The sequence below is a fragment of the Haematobia irritans genome, chromosome 4 (genome assembly GCF_050003625.1).
Source record: "Haematobia irritans isolate KBUSLIRL chromosome 4, ASM5000362v1, whole genome shotgun sequence".
NCBI lineage: Eukaryota > Metazoa > Arthropoda > Insecta > Diptera > Muscidae > Haematobia > Haematobia irritans.
In genome coordinates, this window is record NC_134400.1 from 123,671,775 (window position 1) to 123,689,618 (window position 17,844).

General features: G+C 34.2%; 1 protein-coding gene and 1 long non-coding RNA gene across 3 annotated transcripts in view; both read right to left on the reverse strand.

Annotated features, from left to right (window-relative positions):
- Positions 1-1,336, reverse strand: part of LOC142233050 (2-oxoglutarate dehydrogenase complex component E1-like) — a 36,882-nt gene extending 35,546 nt beyond the window's left edge. The window contains exon 1 of one of the 2 annotated variants that reach the window (XM_075303831.1): positions 1,251-1,336. The gene's annotated coding sequence lies outside the window, so the exon portion shown is untranslated. Of the gene's footprint in view, positions 1-1,169; positions 1,190-1,250 lie in introns of those variants that run through there. The other variant, XM_075303832.1, reaches the window with a different exon arrangement.
- Positions 1,337-2,842: 1,506 nt separating this feature from the next.
- Positions 2,843-3,336, reverse strand: LOC142236945 (uncharacterized). The gene is made up of 2 exons (XR_012722270.1): positions 3,139-3,336; positions 2,843-3,081 (listed from the first exon to the last, which is right to left on the reverse strand). It is a non-coding gene; the product is annotated as an uncharacterized LOC142236945 (long non-coding RNA).
- Between the last annotated feature and the right edge of the window lie 14,508 nt (positions 3,337-17,844).

Consider the following 17,844-nt stretch of genomic DNA (forward strand, 5'->3'; position numbering starts at 1 on the left):
CAATAGTATCGTCACAGATGACCGTCCCATCCATATTACAAGTTCGCTTGCATTGCTAAACATACCCTAACTTAGTCGCAAAGTCCTTTTTTAATAAATACTGAGACGAGGATTGTACCATGAATACAAAACCATATAAACCATGGACCATGAATACAATACCTTATAATGGATCCAAGTCTGGCATCCCCTTCTTTAGAAATCTATATAAAAATTAAGCACAATTATTCCTAGTATTAATGGTTTTACATTGGTTTTATATAAGTCAGTCTCACATCAATTCGTTGGTCCATTACAGTTCTTATCCACTCATTAAGTCATACACAACACAACTACATAGCTACAAGAACTCAAATTACTATGCGTTCTCCCGCTAGACAGACTATGACTCAGGCCAAGCCTCCAGACCAAGGTGACTAATACCGGTTTATGCGAAGATTATTAAAAGGTGATGGGGAGCCTAAAGCAGAAGAGTCTAAATGGGCAGATGGGGCGATAAACAGCACGAGGTATCAAATGCCGAATTTCAAGGCAACAACACAACACGTGATAACGGAACAGAGAGCAAAAAAAAGATGAATGAATGATTAAAGCCCCTTGGTCCATATCACATAAAAATCCAATAGGAAACAATCAAACAAAAATAATAGGTAAGTAGACAAACAAACAAATGGTAGGGAGCAACATAGTAACAAAACATGTTGCATCAGACTTTTCTGGACAAGTCTTAAAGTGCATTTTAAGCGTATTGGTAGGTAATCCCTTTGACACCCCCTTTTTGATGGCATTCCCATACCACACTAATCATTATATTTCCCCACCTGCAAGAAATGAGAACACAGTACAGAAATTACATAATTTTATCGAACATCTGTAAGATAAAATTAATCCGTTTGCAGTAAGCACTAGAACATTAAAAACTATTATTTGATATATATATTTAATTTATATACTAAGTATTTCCTCAGTTTTTCATGGAAAAAATTACACAACTTCTGGGTATTTTTTTATCGAGAAATGAATGGAATCACCGTCTAATGACACCCATTCACTCTCAAAAGCACACCACACGTCACTTGACCTTATTTTTCTTATTTTACTTTCATTTTTACAGGTTTCAAATACAATGATTCCGTTTATATTTATACTAATAAAAATCATAGACATACACTTTAGATTTATTTAGTGATTTTGAACACTTTCTCTTAAGATATATTTAGTTAAATTCCTTAAAATCGCTAATTTTTTACCTGTACGTCGAGCTATTCACTGGTAGTACCGAACCGAGAATTGCGATTGGTTGCTATCAGCGTTGCACATTTTAGTAGCATTTATATTAGTAGCTCTGGTTATTCTGTCGTAGACGTATAGTCACGTATCACCTCAATAATGTATGCTACGTGGATATAATAACACATCCCTGCCAACATTTTTTGAATTTGGGGACTCTTTTGAGAATCCCCACTACGTCGAAAACAATCATATACGACATCAAAAACTCGTCGGAAAAGCGCCGTCACTATTGAGAAGTTGTACCACGCCAAGTTACTACAAAAACGTTTCGCATGAGTGCAATTATTAGGTGCCTTTATAGATCAATTTAGAACGACGCCAATAAGAGACCCTCCAAACAATCAGAAAAAGCACATTTTAAGATAGTGGTAAAAGAATCATTGTGGTCGAGTAAAACACGTTTGTTTAGATATTTAATAATTTGATTAATTATTTACAAATTCTTAAAAATATAACATTTATACCACTATCACATCACATTTAACATAATTTTTTGCATTAATGATGAGGTAGAGTTACAAGTAGCGATTTACATGTTGCAGCGTCTATCAGCCAGTGTTTTTATTCGATGGAGTCAGCGTGTCTGTAAAATATTTGAAAAACAATCACTTTATTCCATTTGGAAAATCAAAAATTGTTCACCAATATACCTTTCAGAATTTTAAGCGTAAAATCTATGTTTTCAGAACTTTATTTTCGTTTTTATTTAAATAAAATATAACAAGCTGGTTGCGCTTGGCGTTTCACAAAAAATAAAATGGCTTTTGTAAAAGTAGTGATGGCAAAATACATGTATGAAGTACATTTTGTACTTTATGATATGCTGCCCCCCATCACAGCAGGATGGTTGTAGTGACATTTACGAGTCTGTGGTAGCGATGAAGATGAAATGGAACTTTGAAATGCTGGCAGGGATATTTCAATAGATTTTTATACCCACCACCATAGAATGGTGACGGGGGTATAATAAGTTTGTGATTCCGTTTGTAACACATCGAAATACCAATTTCCGACTATATAAAGTATATATATTCTTGATCAAGGAGAAATTCTAAGACGATATAACGATGTCCGTCTGTCTGTTGTAATAACGCTACAGTCTTCAATAATGAAGCAATCGTGCTGAAATTTTGCACAAACTCTTCTTTTGTCTGCAGGCAGGTCAAGTTCGAAGACCTCCCGATTTGGGTCTTGGGCTTATAGAAATCGTAGTTTTTATCCAATTTGCCTGAAATTTGAAATCTAGAGGTATTTTATGACAATAAAGAGGTGTGCCAAACATGGTGAGTATCGGTCCATGTTTTGGTATAGCCCCCATACCCTGCCAACATTTTTTGAATTTGGGGACTCTTTTGAGAATCCCCACTACGTCGAAAACAATCATATACGACATCAAAAACTCGTCGGAAAAGCGCCGTCACTATTGAGAAGTTGTACCACGCCAAGTTACTACAAAAATGTTTCGCATGAGTGCAATTATTAGGTGCCTTTATAGATCAATTTAGAACGACGCCAATAAGGGACCCTCCAAACAATCAGAAAAAGTGCATTTTAAGATAGTTGTATAAGAATCATTGTGGTCGAGTAAAACACGTTTGTTTAGATATTTATTAATTTGATTAAACATTTACAAATTCTTAAAAATATAACATTTATACCACTATCACATTACATTTAACATAATTTTTGGCATTAATGATGATGTTGAGTTACAAGTAGCGAGTTACATGTTGCTGCGTCTATCAACCAGTGTTTTTATTCCATGGAGGCAGCGTGTCTGTAAAATATCTGAAAAACAATCACTTTATTCCATTTGGAAAATCACCAAATTGTTCACCAATATACCTTTCACAATTTTAAGCGTATAATCTATGTTTTCAGAACTTTATTTTCGTTTTTATTTAATTAAAATATAACAAGCTGGTTGCGCTTGGCGTTTCACAAAAAAATGGCTTTTTTAACAGTAGGGATGGCAAATATCTTGCATGTACTTTTTGATGTACCTTTTCATGATGGTTGAAGTGACATTTACGAGTCTGTGGTAACGATGAGGTTGAAATGGAACTTTGAAATGCTGGCAGGGTATAGACCGATCGTCCGATTTAATTTCTTGGGCTTATAGAAACCGCAGTTTTTATTCAATTTACCTGAAATTGGAAATCTATAGGTATTGTAGGACTACAAATACGTGTGTCAAAAATTGTGAGTATCGGTCCATATTTTGGTATAGCCCCCATATACCCTGCCAGCATTTCAAAGTTCCATTTCATCCTCATCGCTACCACAGACTCGTAAATGTCACCACAACCATCGCGAACTGTGATGGGGGAAGCATATCAAAAAGTACAAAATGTACATGAAAGTATTTTGCCATCACTACTGTTAGAAGAGCCATTTTATTTTTTTGTGAAACGCCAAGCGCAACCAGCTTGTTATATTTTATTTAAATAAAAACGAAAATAAAGTTCTGAAAACATAGATATTACGCTTAAAATTGTGAAAGGTATATGGTGAACAATTTTCGTATTTCCAAATAGAATAAAGTGATCGTTTTTCAAATATTTTTCCAGCCACGCTATCTCCATCGAAAATAAACAAACTGGCTGATAGACGCTGCAATATGTAATTTGCTAGTTAAAACTCAACATCATTCTTTTATTAATGCAAAAAATTATGTTAAATGTGATGAGATAAACCGAAAAATGATATATTTATAAGAAATTATAAATGTTTAATCAAATCAATAAACATCTACACAATCGTGTTTTACTTGACCACAATGATTCATCTACAATTACCTTAAAATGCACTTTTTCTGATAGTTTGCAGAGGTTCTTATTGGCGTCCTTCGAAATTGATCTAAATAGGCAACTAATAATTGCACTGATGAGAAACTTTTTCGTAGTAACTTGGCGTGGTACAACTTCTCAATAGTGACGGCGCTTTTCCGACGAGTTTTTGATGTCGTATATGATTGTTTTCGACGTAGTGGGGATTCTCAGAAGCGCCCCCAAATTCAAAAAATGTTGGCAGGGTATAGACCGATCTCCCGATTTTACTTCTTGGGCTTATAAAGGGTGGTTAAATTGTAAGGGCCGATGTTGAATGTGAACCACACCTAAACGCCAAGTTTTTTTCCGAATTTTATTTGACATTTCTCTATTTCAGACTTACTCAATTTGAACCATGGACGTCGTGAATGGGCACAATGGTCCCAAGAAATGGCAACAGTGGATGATCAATTTTCGAAGAAAACCATCTTCAGTGATGAGGCACATTTTCACCTCAGTGGATTCGTCAATAAACAGAATTGCCGCATTTGGGCGAATGAGAATCCAAGAGTTATTGTCGAAAAACCTATGCACCCACAAAGAGTGACTGTTTGGTACGGTTTATGGGCTGGCGGCATCATCGGGCCGTATTATTTCCAAAATGAGGCCGGTCAGGCAGTTACTGTGAATGGTGTTCGCTATCTCGAGATGATAACGAACTTTTTATGGCCCGAATTGGAAGATATGGATGTGGACGATATGTGGTTTCAGCAGGACGGTGCCACTTGCAAAACAGCTAACGAAACAATGGCTCTTTTGCGCAAGAAATTCAATGGCCGTGTTATCTCACGTAATGGCGATGTCAATTGGCCGCCAAGATCATGTGATTTGACACCGTTGGACTTTTTTCTTTGGGGTTATTTGAAAGAAAAGGTGTACGTCGATAAGCCAGCAACAATTCAAGAGATAAAGGATGAGATAATTCGGTACATTAACGGCATAGAACCTCCATTATGCCTCAGCGTCATCGAATTTGGACCATCGGATGAAGGTGTGCCACCGAGGTCGCGGCGCCCATTTGGCCGATATTTTGTTCCATACATAATTGAATAATACCAATATATCATAATAAAATAAAATTACAATAATTTCCTAAATAGTTTGTGTTTTATTCAAAATCAACATCGGCCCTTGAAATTTTAACCACCCTTTAGAAACCGCAGTTTTTATTCAATTTACCTGAAATTGGAAATCTAGAGGTATTGTAGGACCACAAATACGTGTGCCAAAAATTGTGGGTATGGGTCCACATATAAAACGACCTCTCCGTTTGGGGTCTTGGGCTTATAGAAACCGTAGTTTTTATCCAATGTGTCTGAAATTGGAAATCTAGATGTATTTTAGGACCTTAAAAGGGTGTGCTGAAAATGGTGAGTATCGGTCCAGGAAAAGATCCAAGGCATTGATTTTGAAAATTTTAATATTTCTAAACTAATTAATTCAAAAAAGTAACCGTCAAAACAAGCTGGTTTTGAATTCTGAATATAGTACCTGCCTTTAGATCATAGAATTATTATGTTTAGAGAAAGTTTCATTTACTCTAATAATTTTTTGCGTATGTTAGTTTAATTAACTAAAAAACGGGAGAAAATTATACACAAATTAAGCATAAAGATTTATTAAATTCGTATTTCTCACAACATAGTTTATTATTGCTTTAGATTTGTAAATTTTACTACTAATGGGTTCATCATGAACTTCGTATGTCACTAAAGACATACTTGCAATTTTGAACTCCAGTTTTTTCCTTCAAACTACAAAATTTTCTTTAACAAGTGAAAAATCTTAATTATGTCTAATAAATTTTCTTGAATTTGTCGAAAAATATTTACTTATTTTTGTGATATCGGTGTGATGCCAGCGTTTGTAATACTGTTTAGTTAAAATTTTCTAAAAATATTCAAAATTTTCTAAAATTAACCGAAAGTTGTCTTCCTGGTCGATTCACTGTTTTTTCAGTGTATTATGACCTCCTTTTTATAGCTGAGTTCGGAGTTCCATGTTTCGGTGAAACAACTTAGGGAGCCTTCAATCGCTTTGGATATCACCAGAGGGGATAATCCACCTGCTGAAAAATTTTGCTTGGTTGAAACTGGGAATGTATTGATTTTTGCTGTTGAGGGTAACGGTTTTTTATGAACTCAACTTTTTCAACAATTTCTCAAATTGGATACTAAGCTTAACCTTTGAAAAATGTTTGAAACCATGTTAAATATAAGCATTTCTCCCATGCTTATGTGTATTGAGGTAGCATTATATGTAATTTTATGAATCATTGCTGAATTCGAATATTTTTCAAGCCTTGGAGCGGGATAAATAACATAACAATCGATAAATAACATAATTTATCGATTTTCGATTAACATTATTGTTCTATATAAAATATGCATAATAAGGTGACACATGAAAAAGCTGAATTTTGCGAAAACCTGCTAACCAGAGCAGAGAGATCGTTAAATTTAAAAACACGCCGTAAAAAAATAAAATGACATTAGGTGAAGGTTTAAAGTTCAGCGTTCAACTGCAAGTTTCAAATGCAAAATGAATTTTTATTATTGTGAATATTGAACAGCAATTTTTAAAATAGTTAAAATTCACGATTTTTGAACGAACGTCGTTAAGAATTTAGAGCCAATTTGCATTTAGCTCTAGAATGTCATCTCTAATTTTTGTACACTAATGCCATCTTTCGTCATTTTGATTACGACCTATCTCATGGCGATATAAATTGCATTACGAGAAAAAATGAGAACCAACATTTTGTTTATTTTTTTTTATTCATTTATAGAATAAAAACTTTTTGTCCTGTCTTTAAGTTAGTAACGTATCTAGAGCCTTACGTTACAAATCCCCGGACAAATATATATGAACATCGATACGGGTAAACTCACACTTTGTATTTTCTGGTCCTTCTTCAACCAAAACAAAGTGAAACCACAACGAAAGAAACTGTACGCTCTTTTTTTCAGAAAATGTTTACTAAAATATTTTATTTATTGCAACATGATACAAATAAGTTCACACTTTTTATCAAATTGTAGAAAATTTATTAAAAAATAATACAGTTTTTTTCTGTTTAAGAAAATTTCCTATTATTAAGGAAAAAAATTGGAGTTAAAAATAGTTAAGATTAGTGCTATAGGAAGTTTAAGAAAGGCAAAATTCATGCAAAATTTTACTAATTTTAGAAACTTATGAGCATAATTAAGTCACAATTCACTTTTGTTAGTTCTTACCATTAAGTAATCTCACATTTAACAAAATTAGCTAACGAACTTTTAAACCGTACTATGGACATATCTGACAATTTGCCTATATATTCCATCTAACTTAACAACAGGACATTTTTCAGTTAAAGTTAACAGGAGAAAAGATAATTTAAATTTATTTTTTGTTAACTGGCAGTTTAAGCCTAACGGAGCTACAAGAAAATGGCCGTAAGTTTAATTAACAAAAATAATGTGAAATCGCCTATAGAAATTTTCATTGATTTTTTTAACTTCATGAATTTAAACTTAACAAAATTTACAGTTTCTTGCACTGAAACAAAATCTACTTGGATGCAAAGTTTTTGGACTTTAAGATTTTGGAAATGATTCCGAGCCAAAAATGTGGCTTCCTCAAAATGAATACATATTTTAGGGACTTATCTAACTTTAAATCTAGTCTCTAGAAAAATTAGGATAGAGATTTCATTACCCCGAATTTATCGTTTTGCAATATATCAAAAATGCTATTCACGTGACAATACAGGCCAGTTTAAAAGCCTAAATTCTAACACATACTTTAAAATGTTTTCGTAATTAAAAAATAATAATAAACCAAAGATGTAAAATCCTAAATATAAGTCTTAGCCTATATTTGAAACTTTTTGATTTTTAATCCAAAGATCCAATAACTCAGTTAATTTAAAATTTATTTCTTTAAATAAAATTTATTTTCCTTCACTTTAAGAAAAAAATTGTCTTATTTCAAAGACAAGCCGGGGAACGAAAATTTCAAAGATTCATATGATAAATTTAGTGAAAAAATGTAAAGCAAAGTTTATGAACTTTAATTAAAATTATTTTATTTTGAAGAAAATTTTCCTTAATATTGTGTAAATAGCCTGCCCACAATTCTTCATATTAGGTCAATATTTTTTCCGGGTAGTAGTTGTTTTGTTTTGCACAAGAACAATAGTAATGGAATTTGAAAAGTCTACCATCATTTTTTCTTGCGAATCTTGCAAATCCGTTTACATGAAAACAATACACTCATAGAAAAAAGTCTGCTAAAAACAAAGTCGATGTCTGCTGTTATATTTTTGTATTTCAGGGTCTAACGAACAAGAAATTATAAAATTTTTACGTTATACATTTTTCCCCAAAGCATATTTAAGAACCAAAAGTAGTTTACGGTATATTTTTGCACAGTAATATAATTACAAGCTCCTAAATGCGATCAGGAAACATTTTGTTTGCTGTTATGCCTCAATTTGATAAATATTCCGATTTTTGGGCAAATACTTTATTCATAAAATATTGTTTTAATTGTGTTACGATAGCCGCTAAGTTAAATTTTTATTTCGGCCAAACTAGTGTAATCGAGCGTAAAAAATAGCAGACAATGATAGTCAAACATTCAGCAAACAGTGATTGATTTCCCTTTTCAGCAGACTTTTTGCTGTTTTAGCAGACTTTTCTGCTGTTTCTACTAACAAATTTTGTTTGGGTGTATGTATGTATACACAGCGTTAATGATATGATTTAAATTAGGATTAAATGTTGGCGGCAATAATGCCAGAAACTTTTTTTTCGTGTAATAGTATACAATAACGCTAATCCCACCCATTTTGCAAGAGGATATAGCAAATGTCAATTTCCCCAATATTTAGTACAATATCCTCAAGCCCAATATGTTGATTACTGTGGTGCTCATGTTTTTCAATGAGACGCATACACAATAGAAAAAAGTGAATCTGTAACACATTCAAACTAAAAAAGGTTCACACATTCATTACACATATATTTTTTCCTGTCAAACCAGTTCGAGGATACTCTTGACATTGCCATTGAACTGGGCGCCAAGTGTCTCCATGTTGTTCATGTTACTTAAGATTTAATTTCTCTTGAAACATTTGTTGTTTTATGTAACTTGTTTTGAGATCACAAAACTGTAAAAAATGCAAAAAAGTTACATTAGCAGCATAGCCGGCAATTTTTAAATAAATGTTATTGTCCCACAATGTATTAGAGGGGGTCCTGCAAACAAGGAGAAAAACGTTGGGATTTATACATAGTCTTTTTTTTTTTTAAATAAAGACGTAAAATCTTGAAAATAAGTCTTGACCTATGCGTGAAACTTTTTTATTTTTAATACAAAAATATCGCAATACCTGAGTTAATTTAAAGTTTATTCGTTCAAATCAAAAAATTGTCTCTATACTTTATACAAGGTTACCTTACTTCAAAGCTAACTTTAATGTAGCTATGTAAATTCCAAAGATTCGTTTCCCAAATTTAATGAAAAATACATTTTTAAAGCGAAAATTATGAACCTTCTTTTAACTACAATTTCTTTATTTTAAAGAAATTGTTCTTAATAATGTGTAAATTGCGTGTTCTAAAATTTAGCTTGCATAATCTTCCATAAAGGGTGATACGGTCAAAATTTGGTCAAGGGAAAACGTGTGTAAATCGGTGAAATCGTTTAAGGCCGGTACTATGTTCATTCTTGCGAAAAATTTTTATAGAAACCATTATTTCGCACATAGAAAGCGGTGTTTATTTAGGTAACTTGGAGCGCTATTTTACAGGGAGCAATATTGAGTTAAATTGGTGGTTGCTGTTTGTTATTACAAAATTAACATTTTATTTTCCTTGGGCAATTGATCTGCTGATCCTTTGATCGTTTGTATAGTTTCGGAACAAAAATATAATCCGTGTTTGTGTTATAAACCCACACAAATAGTTTTAATAAATAAATTATTCTTAATTCACATTGCAAATGGCGCCATGCTATAAACGTCAGTTTTTCAACTCGAAAAAAACAAAGTACCACAAATGGAAAAATTTCGCTAGTTTTTCGCATTTTTTAATTTTGTATGGAGTTTCAATGCGAAAACCGAACAGAGTACTGGCCTTTATTTAAAAAATCAAATTAAATTTCTTTTTCAAGTTCAATTAGTATAAAATTCAGGAAAAATATTCAGTTAGGATTTCGCTTTTCCAAATCCGAATTGCGCTATTTTACAGGGAGCAATATTGAGTTAAATTGGTGGTTGCTGTTTGTTATTACAAAATTAACATTTTATTTTCCTTGGGCAATTGATCTGCTGATCCTTTGATCGTTTGTATAGTTTCGGAACAAAAATATAATCCGTGTTTGTGTTATAAACCCACACAAATAGTTTTAATAAATAAATTATTCTTAATTCACATTGCAAATGGCGCCATGCTATAAACGTCAGTTTTTCAACTCGAAAAAAACAAAGTACCACAAATGGAAAAATTTCGCTAGTTTTTCGCATTTTTTAATTTTGTATGGAGTTTCAATGCGAAAACCGAACAGAGTACTGGCCTTTATTTAAAAAATCAAATTAAATTTCTTTTTCAAGTTCAATTAGTATAAAATTCAGGAAAAATATTCAGTTAGGATTTCGCTTTTCCAAATCCGAATTGCCGGGCCTCACGCTTGACACCTGCCATCAGATTTTGTACAGCCACCTTGTCCACCTTCTTCGCCGCAGAAAACCAGTTTGCCTTGAACTGCTGCTCGTCGTTAGCAGTTTTTTTGGTCTTCTTTAGGTTCCGCTTGACAATAGCCCAGTATTTCTCAATTGGGCGGAGCTCTGGCGTGTTGGGAGGGTTATTGTCCTTGGGAACCACCTGCACGTTGTTGGCGGCGTACCACTCCATGGCCTTTTTACCGTAATGTCAAGATGCCAAATCCGGCCAAAACAGTACGGAACAACCGTGTTTCTTCAGGAAAGGCAGCAGACGTTTATTCAAACACTCTTTCACGTAAATTTCTTGGTTGACAGTCCCGGAAGCTATGAAAATGCTGCTTTTCAAGCCACAGGTACAGATGGCTTGCCAAACCAGATATTTCTTTGCGAACTTTGACAGTTTTATGTGCTTGAAAATATCTGCTACCTTTCCCCTTCCTTTTGCCGTATAAAACTCCTGTCCCGGAAGCTGCTTGTAGTCGGCTTTGACGTAGGTTTCGTCGTCCATTACCACGCAGTCAAACTTCGTCAGCATCGTCGTGTACAGCCTCCGGGATCGCGCTTTGGCCGTCGTATTTTGTTTATCATCGCGATTTGGAGTCACTACCAGGGCTGTGGAGTCGAGCCAATTGTGCTCGACTCCGACTCCAGCATTTTTCATCAGCTCGACTCCGACTCCGACTCCGGGTAATATGACTAAATCTCATTTTAATACCACTAATTTGTAGTTCTATTGTGGGGGTACCGTAAGTGGATCGATATAAAGTATCGTATTTATTTATGTGTGCAAAAAAAGGTCTTAATTTCACATTAGATGCCAATTGAACTCTATATTTCAAATTTAGGGCAATGTGTAATAAAATAAAATAATGATATAAATACCCATCATAATATGAGAAGATACCAACAGTACGAGTATATGTATTGATACTATCTCAAATCCTTTAAATTTGTTGCGAGCTATATAAAGGTTTAAATTCTCATATGCATGAATTTGAATCTGAATCGATTTAGACAAAATTGTATATACTTCTACAAAATCTATGTACTTAAAATGTAAATCTAACGTCATGGGACGTAACACAATTTTAACAAAAAATAAAAATGCAAGGAAAGTCTAAAGTCGGGCGGGCCGATTATAATATACTCTGCACAACTTTGTATTTAGATCAACATTTTGATAACATCTCAAATCAGACTTCTACAAAATCTCGGGCAACATTTGGGAAATGTTTATAATTGTTTAGAGAATTTCGCAAAAATGCATTTATGATTCATTCATTGAAAAATTTGAAAATTTGAGTCATTTCTACAAGTTTTTGACTTAGCATCAGTGAGCATACAATTTTGGAAAAATGTTTGTCTAGTAAATAAAATTTTCTACAGGAACAAAATTTTGACTAAATTTTCTATAGAAATAAAATTTTGACAAAATTTTTCTGTAGAAATCAAATTTTGGCCAAATATATAGAAATAAAATTTTGAATGAGCATCAATAAGAAAAAAAAATTTGAGAAAATTTGCTATAGAAATAAAATTTGACAATGTTTTCTAATAGAAATAAAATTTTGAAAAAAAAATTTGTGTAGTAAATAAAATTCTGCAAAATATTCTACAGAAACAAAATTTTGACTAAATTTTCTATAGAAAAAAAAAATTTTACAAAATTTTTCTGTAGAAATCAAATTTTGACCAAATATATAGAAATAAAATTTTGAATGTAGCCTTAAAATAAAATTAAAAAAAAAAATAATTTCGATTGTTCGAAATATTTCAAATAAATTGATATGGGCATTAAAATGGATCAGTCCAGCCCATCTAGGAAACATAAAAAGATAGCCATAATTGGAAGTTGATTTTCATTTACAATCATGCTGTACATTGACCGAATGAATAACGCAATGGAAACTAATTTGGATAAAAACTTGCTTAGTTATGTGAAATGTGAAGTGTTTTAAAAAATTTGGTTTAGCCGGAGTCGGAGTCGAGCAAAATTTTTACGACTTCGACTCCGACTCCAGCAAAATCGTCAGACTCCGACTCCGGCTCCACAGCCCTGGTCACTACCTTCTTGTATGTCGATAGTCCGCCTCGTTTTTTGGCTCGATGCACGGTTGTAGACGATACACCCAGCTTATTTGCGGCATCTCGGAGAGAGAGGTTAGGGTTTCGCTTGAAACTACCGGCAACTCTCTTTGTCGTCTCAGCGGCTTCCGGTTTTCGATTTCCCCCCGATCCAGACTTCCTGGCTGTCGACAAACGTTCCCCAAACACTTTAATTACATTTGTAACGGTTGATTTGGCAACTTTTAGCGATTTTGCCAGCTTTGCGTGCGAGTAGCTCGGATTTTCGCGATGCGCGAGCAAAATTTTGATACGCTGCTCTTCTTGCTTGGACGGCATTTTGACAACTGAAGAGTGAATTCCAAAATCAAAATAGGAGCAACATTCTACACACACACACACACCTTCAAAATGAGGGGTGTTTTTTAAATGCAAAATTGAAAGAAATACGTCAAGTTTATATTGACCAAATTTTGACCGTATCACCCTTTATTAGGTTATTGATTTTTTCAAAAAGGATTTTTAAAAAGAATATGAGTGCCTCAAGCCATGTTTCAAGAACATAAAGTTATTTTTGGACGGCAAACAACATGTTTGTAACATGTTTGTCTTAATAGATACTTTAAATTAAACAAGTATATACGGTCGTAAGTTCGGCCAGGCCGAATCTTATGTACCCTCCACCATGGATTGCGTAGAAACTTCTGCGAAAGACTGTCATCCACAATCGAATTACATGGGTTGTGGTAATACTTACCGATGGCAAGATATCTTAAAACTTCTTATTCCGGACGACAGTGCTCGTGTCGAACATATCCCATAACAGGTTGGCTGATAAGTCCACGGTCTAACAAAGAAAAACACATTTTTTTGTCAAAATTCTTTTGTATTAATCAACATAGTTCCCTTCAAGAGCGATACAACGATTATAACGACCTTCCAAATTTTTGATACCATTTTGGTAGTACTCCTTCAGTTTTGCCTCAAAATAGGCCTCAGTTTCAGCGATCACCTCTTCATTGCAGCCAAATTTTTTCCCTGCGAGCATCCTTTTGAGGTCTGAGAACAAGAAAAAGTCGCTGGGGACCAGATCTGTAGAATACGGTGGGTGGGAGCAATTCGAAGCCCAATTCATGAATTTTTGCCATCGTTCTCAATGACTTGTGGCACGGTGCGTTGTCTTGGTGGAACAACACTTTTTTCTTCTTCATTTGGGGCCGTTTTGCCGCGATTTCGACTGTCCACTCAGCCGACTGTCGATTGGACTCAGGAGTGTAGTGATGGAGCCATGTTTTATCGACGAAAAAACTCGGGTGTATTACGAGTTAACAGCTGCAAACACCGCTCAGAATCATCAACACGTTGTTGTTTTTGGTCAAATGTGAGCTCGCGCGGCACCCATTTTGCACAGAGCTTCCGCATATCCAAATATAGATGAATGATATGACCAACACGTTCCTTTGATATCTTTAAGGCCTCTGCTATCTCGATAAACTTCATTTTAAGGTCATTCAAAATCATTTTGTGGATTTTTTGATGTTTTCGTCGATAACCACCTCTTTCGGGCGTCCACTGCGTTCACCGTCCTCCGTGCTCATTTCAACACGCTTGAATTTTGCATACCAATCAATTATTGTTGATTTCCCTGGGCCAGAGTCCGGAAACTCATTATCAAGCCAAGTTTTTGCTTTCACCGTATTTTTTCCCTTCAGAAAACAGTATTTCATCAAAACACGAAATTCCTTTTTTTCCATTATTTTCACAATAACAAAAGTTGCTTCACAAAAGACGCTCTATCTCACAAACTAATTGACTTACAGACGTCAAATTTTGACACGAATCATTTGAAGATTGGTACTATATAAAAATAATATGCATTTAATACTAGCGACGCCATCTATGTGTCAGACCGGGCACTTATCAGCCAATTAAATTGTAAGTTAGTCCATTCGTGGTATATGTTATACGATATGAACTTTTGCGCGCTAACACTAGTTCACAAAATAATTTATTGTTCATGAACATTTGATTAGATGTGACTTTTCTCATGTATTTTGATCTGCTGAATTCGAACAAAAGGTAAAAAAGTTTTTGAGACGTTCGTCACCTCTCATCAAATGTTTAAACTAGTGTAATTAGAGATCCAGAATTGAAATATTGGGGATCGGTTTATCTGAGGGCTATATTTAACAAGGACGAAAAAGACTGCTTTTTAATATGTTTGGGTGTAAAAATTATATATTTGGAACTCTAATTTTTTAAAAATATATCCACACAAAGAAAATTTCATTAATTTTTTTTCTACCAGTGTATGCCCTAAGGTGAAACATAATATGTTTGAACAATACAAACAATATTTTGTTTGGACAAATCCTGAAAATATATATGCTTGAAGCAAAATGTGTTTGGGGTATATGTTACAGAAGCGATTTTTTGAGGGTATATATTCTGATATGAACCTGGCTAGGTATGATTGTTAGCGGCCATATACTAGCACAATGTACCAAATTTCAACTGAATCGGATGAAATTTACTCCTCCAAGAGGCTTCAGAACAAAATTTGGGAATCGGTTTATATGGAGGCTCTATATGATTATGGACCGATATGGACCAATTTTGGCATGGTTGTTAGGGACTATATACCAACACCACGTACCAAATTTCAACCGGATCGGAAGAATTTTGCTTCTCCAAAAGGTCAAATCTGGGGACCGGTTTATATGGGAGCTATATATAATTATGGACCGATATGGAACAATTTTTGGAGACCATATACGTACTCCACGTACCAAATTTCAACCGGATCGGATGGAATGTGCTTCTCTAAGAGGCTTCGCAAAGCAAATATGGAAGTCGGTTTATATGGGGGCTATACGTAAGAGTCGCCTAATATGGTCCATTTGTAATACTATCCGACCTACTTCAATAATAACTACTTAAGTCGATAGCTCGTTTCGTTCGAAAGTTAGCGTGATTACAAAAGGCGGACGGACATACTTAGATCAACTCAGAATTTTACCACGACCCAGAATATATATACACGCCTATATTTGAAACGATTTTATTTTAAATCCAAAGATTCGATATCTCAGTTCATTTAAGGATTATTTCTTTAAATCGAAACTGTTTTTTTTTTAATTTAAAGAAAGTTTGGCTCACTTCAAAGTCGTACGACTTTAATGGTGGGTGGCAAAGATGTGTCCTAAATTTAATGAAAAAATGTTGAAGCAAAGGTTATGAACGTTTTTTAATTGGAATTTCTTTATATTAAAGAAATTTGTACACAATATACATTGTGTTAAAATTCAGGTTGAAATACCATTCATATTATCAATTTTTTCAGTGTACCATATTTTCACCATTCGATCGAACTCTAGACTCCCTTCCTATTTCAAGCAAATGGGTTAAATCGTTTATGAGCTTTCCAGCAGTATACACATACAAATTTGAATTAAAACAAGTACATACGGCCGTAAGTTCGGTCAGGCCGAATCTTATGTACCCTCCACCATGGATTGCGTAGAAACTTCTACTAAAAGGTTGAATTACACACCATGCTTCAATCCGTGCGTTGATTGAAGGGTTGATTTTTTTCTGTTTGCGGCAGACTATTCAAGCTTTTGATTTCAAAGAGAAATTTCAACTCTTCAATCATCGGACGCGTTGTACGCATTGAACGCATGGTATGTAATTCTACCTAAAGACGGTTATACACAATTGAATTACTTGGGTTGCGGCCGAAGGCAAGGCATCTTAAAACTTCTTAACATCATCTTTTAAATTGTGAGTTAGTCCATGGGGGATATATATTAGGCAAAACAAAGGCCGAATAAATACGTATATATTCAGTTCTTGACCGCTATATATAGGGAAGGAATTATTGCGAACCGATATGAACACTTGTGCGGTAATTATAAAGCCAGAACTGAAATATGGGAGTCGCTTTATATGGGGGCTATATACAATTATGAACACGATACTACCAAAAATGACAGATTTTTTAATGATTGGTAGAATTCTTAATGTTTTGGATGATTTTGCAAAATATTCCTCTCTAACTAAGAGGTGCTTCATAATTTTTCTAAAGAAATAAAATGTTGACAAAATTTTCTATAGAAATAAAGTTTTGACAAAATTTTCTATGGCAATAAAATTTTGGTAGATTATTTTTGGCTCTTAGAGGCTCCGCAAGCCAAATCTGGGGATCGGTTTATATGGAGGCTATATATAATTATGGACCGATGTGGACCACTTTTTGCATAGTTGTTAGAGACTATATACTCACACCATGTACCAAATTTCAGCCGGATCGGATGAAATTTGCTTCTCCTAGAGGCTCCGCAAGCCAAATCTGGGAATCGGTTTATATGGGGGATATATACAAATATTGACCGATGTGGACCAATTTTTGCATGGTTGTTAGAGATCATATACTAACACCATGTACCAAATTTCAGCCGGATCGGATGAAATTTGCTTCTCTTAGAGGCTCCGCAAGCCAAATCGGGGGATCGGTTTATATGGGGGCTATACGTAAAAGTGGACCGATATGGCCCATTTTCAATACCATCCGACCTACATCAATAACAACTACTTGTGCCAAGTTTCAAGTGTAAGCTTGTTTCGTTCGGAAGTTAGCGTGATTTCAACAGACGGACGGACATGCTCAGATCGAATCAGAATATCACCACGACCCAGAATATATATACTTTATGGGGTCTTAGAACAATATTTCGATGTGTTACAAACGGAATGACAAAGTTAATATACCCCCATCCTATGGTGGAGGTATAAAAATTAAATATATAATATAGCTGACGAAAATTTCTTCAGATAACTTCAGATTTAAAATGACAGTAGTCCATAATTTATAAATAACACTATCTTAGAATAAATAATAATAGAATTAGAAATAATAATAATAGAATTATATATTAAGCATAGTAG